Source organism: Epinephelus lanceolatus, chromosome 5 (assembly GCF_041903045.1).
Source record: "Epinephelus lanceolatus isolate andai-2023 chromosome 5, ASM4190304v1, whole genome shotgun sequence".
In the NCBI taxonomy this organism is placed as follows: Eukaryota; Metazoa; Chordata; class Actinopteri; order Perciformes; family Serranidae; genus Epinephelus; species Epinephelus lanceolatus.
The window spans coordinates 32,614,274-32,621,449 of NC_135738.1; positions in this window are offsets into that span (position 1 = coordinate 32,614,274).

Consider the following 7,176-nt stretch of genomic DNA (forward strand, 5'->3'; position numbering starts at 1 on the left):
TTTCTTTCATGCAGATTTTAACATAACAGCCTATTAATCTCATAACTCAAAATTAATTTGTGAAGTTCTTTGCGACAGGGCGGTAACTTTTTTTCCCATGAAAGCATCGGGGCTACTTCTATATTTTTTATCTGTTGAGTAAAACTTGTTGAACGTCTTCCGTGATAATCATCTTTGTTATTATAATATGGGGAAATTACCAAAACATATTTCAACATAGCCTACAGTATGGAATATGCAATACTCTACTCTACTGTATACTGACATGTAGACATTTTGTAAGAATGTTATTTGGGATAGTCTGCTTATACAAAGCATGAAACCAGATGAGCAGGATAAACAGACAAACATCAAATTATAAGCCCATTGAAAGGCTACATATCAAACATTTTGATATGACAGTGCTCCATTACAAGCGCCTGCATCAAAAAAGTTACTCAAGTTAAAGTTTATTCTATTAAAACAGGAGACGACAACCTTTACTACGAGAAGAGCCATTTTTTGTCAAAAAAAAAAAAAAATTAATCTGTTTGGAGCTGCAAAATATATTTGAGCCTTATAATAAAGGTAACACAGCCTTATTAAGTCAAAATTAGCTTATCAACATTACCAATAGGTCTAATCATTGATATGTTTTACCATTATGTGGCTACTCTGCTGTAAGGTATTTGAATGTTTGGTACCTTGCAGGGCGGCATGGTGGTGTAGTTTGCATGTCTTCCCTGTGTCAGCGTGGGTTTTCTCTGGGTACTCTAGCTTCCTCCCACAGTCCAAAGACATGCAGGTTGGGGATAGGTTGACTCTAAATTGTCTGTAGGTGTGAATGGTTGTTGTTGTCTGTCTCTATATGTCAGCCCTGTGATAGTGAGCAAATCTGTCCAAGACTGCTTCCAAGACTTTTCCTTTCTGGATTTGGTATCCACAGCTAACCACAGCTAGCTTCGCTAAGGAGACTCAAGACAAGCCATCGCTCTTGATGTTTTGCAAAATTTAGAGAAAAGGCGTAAGGCCACAGACATAGCTATGACAAAATGTTAAAACATTTTTAATTTTTTTTCTATGCTCATGGGTTACACATTTTGGATATTGTAAGAATTACGAAAAATAAAATGTTCAAAAGTAAGCGTGATTCATTTCCATGCAGCCCAATTTTTGGTGAAAGCCATAGGGAGCCATTGGAGAGGGGCTAAAGAGCCGCATGCAGCATCGGAGCCACAGGTCGCCTACCCCCTTATAAAAAGTAAAAGAACTCATAGGCTTGTAATGTGGAAAACATTTTAACATGTCACAGTTGGAAAACCATAAATAACAAAATGAATGAATTCCATGTAGCTGCTTCAGTTTCAGGGTCCTGGTATTGTGCATGCAGGTTCACTGTAACACTGTCATGTCATACTGGGACACTTGAATAGAGAGGACCCATCATTAATGCAACATCTGTAGGTTTCCTAAAAAAAGGTACTATACAGGCAGAATGAACATTATATTATATTATATTATATGTTATGATATTGTCTTATTAGTCTTCTATGGGTCTGTGTTTTATTGCATAAGCAGCTTTTCAGTGTTGTAGCTGGTTGACTTGGCGTTAACTTGGGCAATTTCTTCTTCTCACGTTACTACATGATTTTAAGGAGATAATAAATAGTTGTGCAGCTGTAATACCAATGACCCTCGGATGAGGGCAGTAAAGGACCTCTAATGGATTCAGTGAAATTAAATGAATAGCATTTCAACACCAGTTTTTTCCCACTATAAACCATGATACTCATGTTTAATCAGCTGCTTTTGAAGAAGTTAATATTATACTTATTGACCTTCCAACATACTGCAGCAGGTTTTTATACCGTCCATCTGGACAGATATAGTCTAATAAATGGCACAGATGAGCTTGGACCCAGTCTTATAACAAGTGGGTCTAATCTACAGGGGGAACAGTCTTATAATGTACCATAAAAAAGTGTCTGCTCCATTGCACAGCAGATAAGTCGATGTAAAAACTCTCCCAGGCCACGTCTGTTCCAGTTTCCCGACTTCACCGACTGAAACAACATGTATGTTCCACATGTGTGGCGGTGATGAGGACCCTTGAGCTTTGACTGTCTCCTCTTCAAGTTGTTTTTAAAAGGCTGATTTGCAGCAAACAGATGCACGCGAGGCGATGCTCCAGTTGAGATTTCGGAGCCAGATGTGTTTACACTTTGAGACACTGACGAATGGTCTTTGGAATGGCACTAATTTCTTGCATGAGTGAAGCAGACAAGAGCAAGAAAATCGTTGTGCTAATTCTCCGTTTGATCTCACTGGTTTCAAATTCTATAGTCAGTGAATATGATATTTCTCACAGTACAGTGTTTGCTTTAAAGAACATAATTGATTGCCTCCTCAAGTTTTCTTAAGAGGGACACATTTCTTTCAACACTATCATCCATGAGGCTCACATGGGTATAGGAAAGTACAGCCAGACTTTAAAGTCGAGCAAAGATCCACTAGTACAGGACCTCTGGGAGCCATTTCAACCAGCAGAGAGGAGAACTAGAACAGAGTGGCAAGACGGAGAGGAGAGGGAGAGTGTCACCACACTGCTCTGGTTTAAGGCCTTGGAAGGAGTGACATCACACTTGGAGAGTTTCATTCTGCTCTGCATTTTGGAGTATGGGAGGGTGTGTGGTTGGGGGCCTGGAGTCATCTGTGGCACTGCTTTAGAGGTCTTTCAGTGCCTCTGGGATCACGCTATGTGGCGGTGATCAGAGATATGCCAGTGGCTGGGCATATGGACAGTTATTCCATTCAGAACTGTGGCATTTGCTGTGTCATTGTGTATCTCTGTGGCTTTGGGTTTGGGGTTTGGTTGTCTATACGTGCTCTTTTGTGCTTTCAGTCTTGGGTTTCGGTGCCAGGGGAAAACTCATTCACATTTCTGTGTCACAGCAGAGAGATTTTATGAAGAGTGGGAACTTTTGTCATTGCACCTCTGCAGTCTGGGTAAACAATTGAAAACTTTCATGTAGGTCAGAGCTACTTCGAAGGGTTGCTGTCACCTACAAGGCCTCCAAATTTAGGCCACTTCAGACAGCTATGATACAGTGTGTTTGCTCTTATGCTCACCTAGAGGTTCCCAACTGGCACTCAGGCTTCATTTGTGTCCCTTTTCTTCAGGTTCACTGGCAATGGTTCAGTTGCAGCCTCAAGATGACTTTAGCGTCTTAACTTTATATTTAATGATAAATAACCTTGCATATACTTTAAACATGCATCAGAAATTATTTAACAAAACTAACCTAGTGAATGAACCTTTCTGTAATCTAAGTTGTTTCATCTCTCTCATATGGTTTCTTTGAATGGGAGCCTCACTTTCTCACTAGAACCTGTAGGTGGCACTCTAAAGTAGGTTAATGCTGTTAAAGCTCTGCACCTGTGGACTTCATTTGCAGCCAAACGCTCACCCTAATGAGCTCTGGATATGGAGATAGAGTGTCATGGTTAATTTATCGCTGCTAAGTGGTAGAAATGATCTTATGATGGATAAGTTCTTCCATTCTGTTATCTACATATTTCTGCAAAAGAGGGAAAATACTCCAGCGTGCTGTTCATTCATGCTATCGTGTGTGAGAGGAATTTTATTCAGACAGAAATGCAAATGCTTCCTGCATTGGTTTGGGAGAGTAAATATAAAGTGGAAAATGTTTATTTTGTTTTTTTGCTGATGTTGTCCTGGAGCTACGCTTAATTTGATGTTACCACATGTGGCATACTTCTGTCACAAACAACTTCATCCCTCATGTCCTCCCTCTCTATGCTACTATTTCCAAGTATTTTTACATTACAGCGATGAAAGATCTGACCAATCTGACTTATTTTCCAAGGATGTGGTGATGGTTGGCGCGCACTCATGTGGCAACCTGGCCCCTGACCGCTGCCAAGTTGGAAACATGGTAGTGTGCATGCAAAGCAAGCGTACTGCTGCGATCTCTTCTTATCACACACAGTCTTATTGTACGAGACAAGCTATTACATGCTCCATTTACAGGATGGCTGCTGATACACTGAGGGCCAGAATATTTTGCCTCATGTGTGACATAATGGGAAGCTTCCAAAGCTGCCATTGTTGTGTCACCAATCCACCCCAGTTACTCTCTGTGGATTCCATCATGATGAACACATTACCTGAAACTAATTAGAGGAACTGTTCTGGTCACCAGTGTTGAATATCTGCACTCAGCCTTACTGTACATTTGCATCAGGGATTTCCATTCCCTCTTAAAACTGGACTCATGCCATTAGACATGATTGCATGTAAGTACCACTTGCCGTAGTCCCCTCCCCATGGGACTATGGGAACATGTGTTTCCCATTGTTTCACAGGTTCTCTCATGTGTTCACACTGACCACACTGACTTTCCCATTATCTCACTGCGCTTGTGTACCTTTACAGACTCTTTTATCATCTTTGCAGTTAGTCTTTAGATAATATCACCTAGCGGAGCTACTCTGGTGTTTGTGCAGATTAAACAAACTAGATATACACTAACAAGTTAACTGGTCAAACGTGCTAGAACATTTTGGCTAACTGTCTTTCATCACTTCTGCTCTCGATGCTAAGCTAAGCTAAGCCACCCGGGAACTGCCCATTAGTTCGACAGCCCATTGGTTCGACATCCCATTGTTCCGACCATATTTAACTCATTGTTCCGAAGTCCATTCTGAAATCATCATGATGCCCTGTGGTTAAGGTCTGGTTAGGTTTAGGCACAAAAACCACTTGGTTAGGGTCAGGAAAAGATCATGGTGTGGGTTAAAATGAAAAAGAAAATGACAAACACATAAGCCGTGAGCCTGCTCCACCTCAAGCCGGTCGCGGCGCACCATACGCCCGGCGCAAGCCGTTCAGCACCGCGGACAGTCGGACTAATGGGATGTCGAACCAATGGGCTGTCGAACCAATGACATGGACCCAAGCTACCCACCTGCTAGCACTAGCTTAAAGTATAGGGCCTATAGGCTACATATGGAAGTGGTATTGCTCTTCTCATATACATAACTATTGGCAAATGTATCAAATATTCCTTATATTCCTATGTGCAAACTATTTTTTTCAAGTCCCTCCAGACATGTTGTAAAGTAATACTTACTTGTACTTTGTCTAACCTGTTTTTCCCACATAACAGTCAAAACAGTCTAAAAAGGGGCTGGTGGCAGATCTACTCTCTCTCTGTCACTGAGGAATTTGTGTGTGGTAAGTTTTGCTTTCCATTTTGACCAGTGAAAGAGCAGTGCACATCAAGATAACGTGTTAGTGTTAGAGGAAATATTGCAGAAATTCAGACAAACATGTCTGAGCCTCGGTCAGACCCAGAGTCAGGTAAGGGAGTCTCTTGCACACCAAAATGGACTACTAGCAGATGTTTCAGAATTGTAGTTAGCATTTTTTTTTTGTGAACTTGTAGGCTAGCTGGCAGTGGCTAACACCACATCGGTGTTTGTGAAACATACAATAATATCTGTTACTATGAAGTTTATGGATTGTGGAAGGTCGCACCAGGGTCCAGTTTACATCCAAAAACTGCACACTCCACCATGTTTGCTGTCAAAACAGCCTATTTCCCACTGCATAAAAAGCCACTAACACTCGCTAACATCTAGCTTTAATGGGAAGGGTTGTAGTTAACATTCAAACCTGGGACAAATGACTCAACAATCCAATATCTTAGATGCATAGTGAAAATACTGATCCATATAATCATCTTTAGGATACGCCTTAATGTTGAAATTCTGTATCACCAAAGAGCACCAGGAAGATAATGGCAAGCAACCAAGGATGGTTTTCAGGATTGGATTTCAGAGAAAATACGGGTCAACAGACAAAGCACATGCCGTATGTAAACAATGCTGTTGTAAGAGTAAATACTCTGAAAACATGACGTAACCACCTGGCCGGCAGACTTAATTATATCAGCAGATATCATGTTCGTGATATCATTGTCCAAAGAATCATTACAACATCTTATCATGATGAAACTAGTGATTTACACTGATTGGCTCCAATTGGCAGTGATGGAAATACAACACACGGATGGACGAGCTAGTTTTAGCCCCTCTTCTAGCGAAATGCAATGATGGGCTGCTAGAAAATATTGTCTTTCTCATTCCAAGCAGCACTCAAACATCAATCTTGATTTAGCTGGCAGTGAATTTTAAAGGCAGACTGACTAAGTAAGAGAAAAAATATTAAAAAAAATAAGTAACCATTGTAACATTTTCACTGGCCTCCATGCTGCCTTACTGTTTACTAAGTTGTTTTCCGGCCTGAACGTGACACGCCAACAAAAAACTAGAAAGGTTTACTCATCTACTGTGGCATCTATAGTGGGTGTTAAAAAACCTGCATACACATGCTAATTTTGGTGGAAAAGGGGTACGTGCTAATGCTAATGTCTGTTCTGTGCTGGAGGTTTCAGGTTCCTTTGCTGGTGTTGTGTTGAAGTCTGTCACCTTGATGATAGGTGTATTCCATATTAGACATCAATTGGCTTTCATATTGGTGACATACTTAACTTGGCTCACCCAGTTTGAATCTCAGATTTTAGGGAAATGCACAGACATCACCCCTTCTGTAGAGGAATGTGAAAACACCTCTTTGGTGACAAACTGTGCACAGATACAAGTCAGTATATTTAAGGTCAGACATTTTAAAGGACATAACCAGAAGAAAAACACATTTTTGAGTATAGGAGAACTTTAACCTTATAATATTGTCACTTTCTATCCTTGAACCGACTGCTGATTCCAGCATAATGAACTGTGTTCTGAAGGAGCAAATTGACTTTTAGACCCACAATAAAGCACGTTTTATTTTGTAAAAGAACCCTTGAGCCTTGCAGAATCATTTCCCCTGTTACTTACCAAGTGTGGTGTTTGAAAAATGTGTCCCAGCTGCTTTATTCTCAGCAGCTTCCATAACCTGTGCGAGTGAAAACATTATCTTTTTATCTTTTATTTGGCTCAGGCTTTTCACAAGTCCCATTTTACAACCCACAGGAGTCAAATTTTGTACTCAGAGGAAGAAAAAAGGCCAATTTTCTGGCCTCCACAGCTTCGAGATAAATGCTGCTTGCAGAAATGAGTTGTGGGTGTTATTTCAATCATGCCATGGCCCCGTCTTAGGATAAATCATCT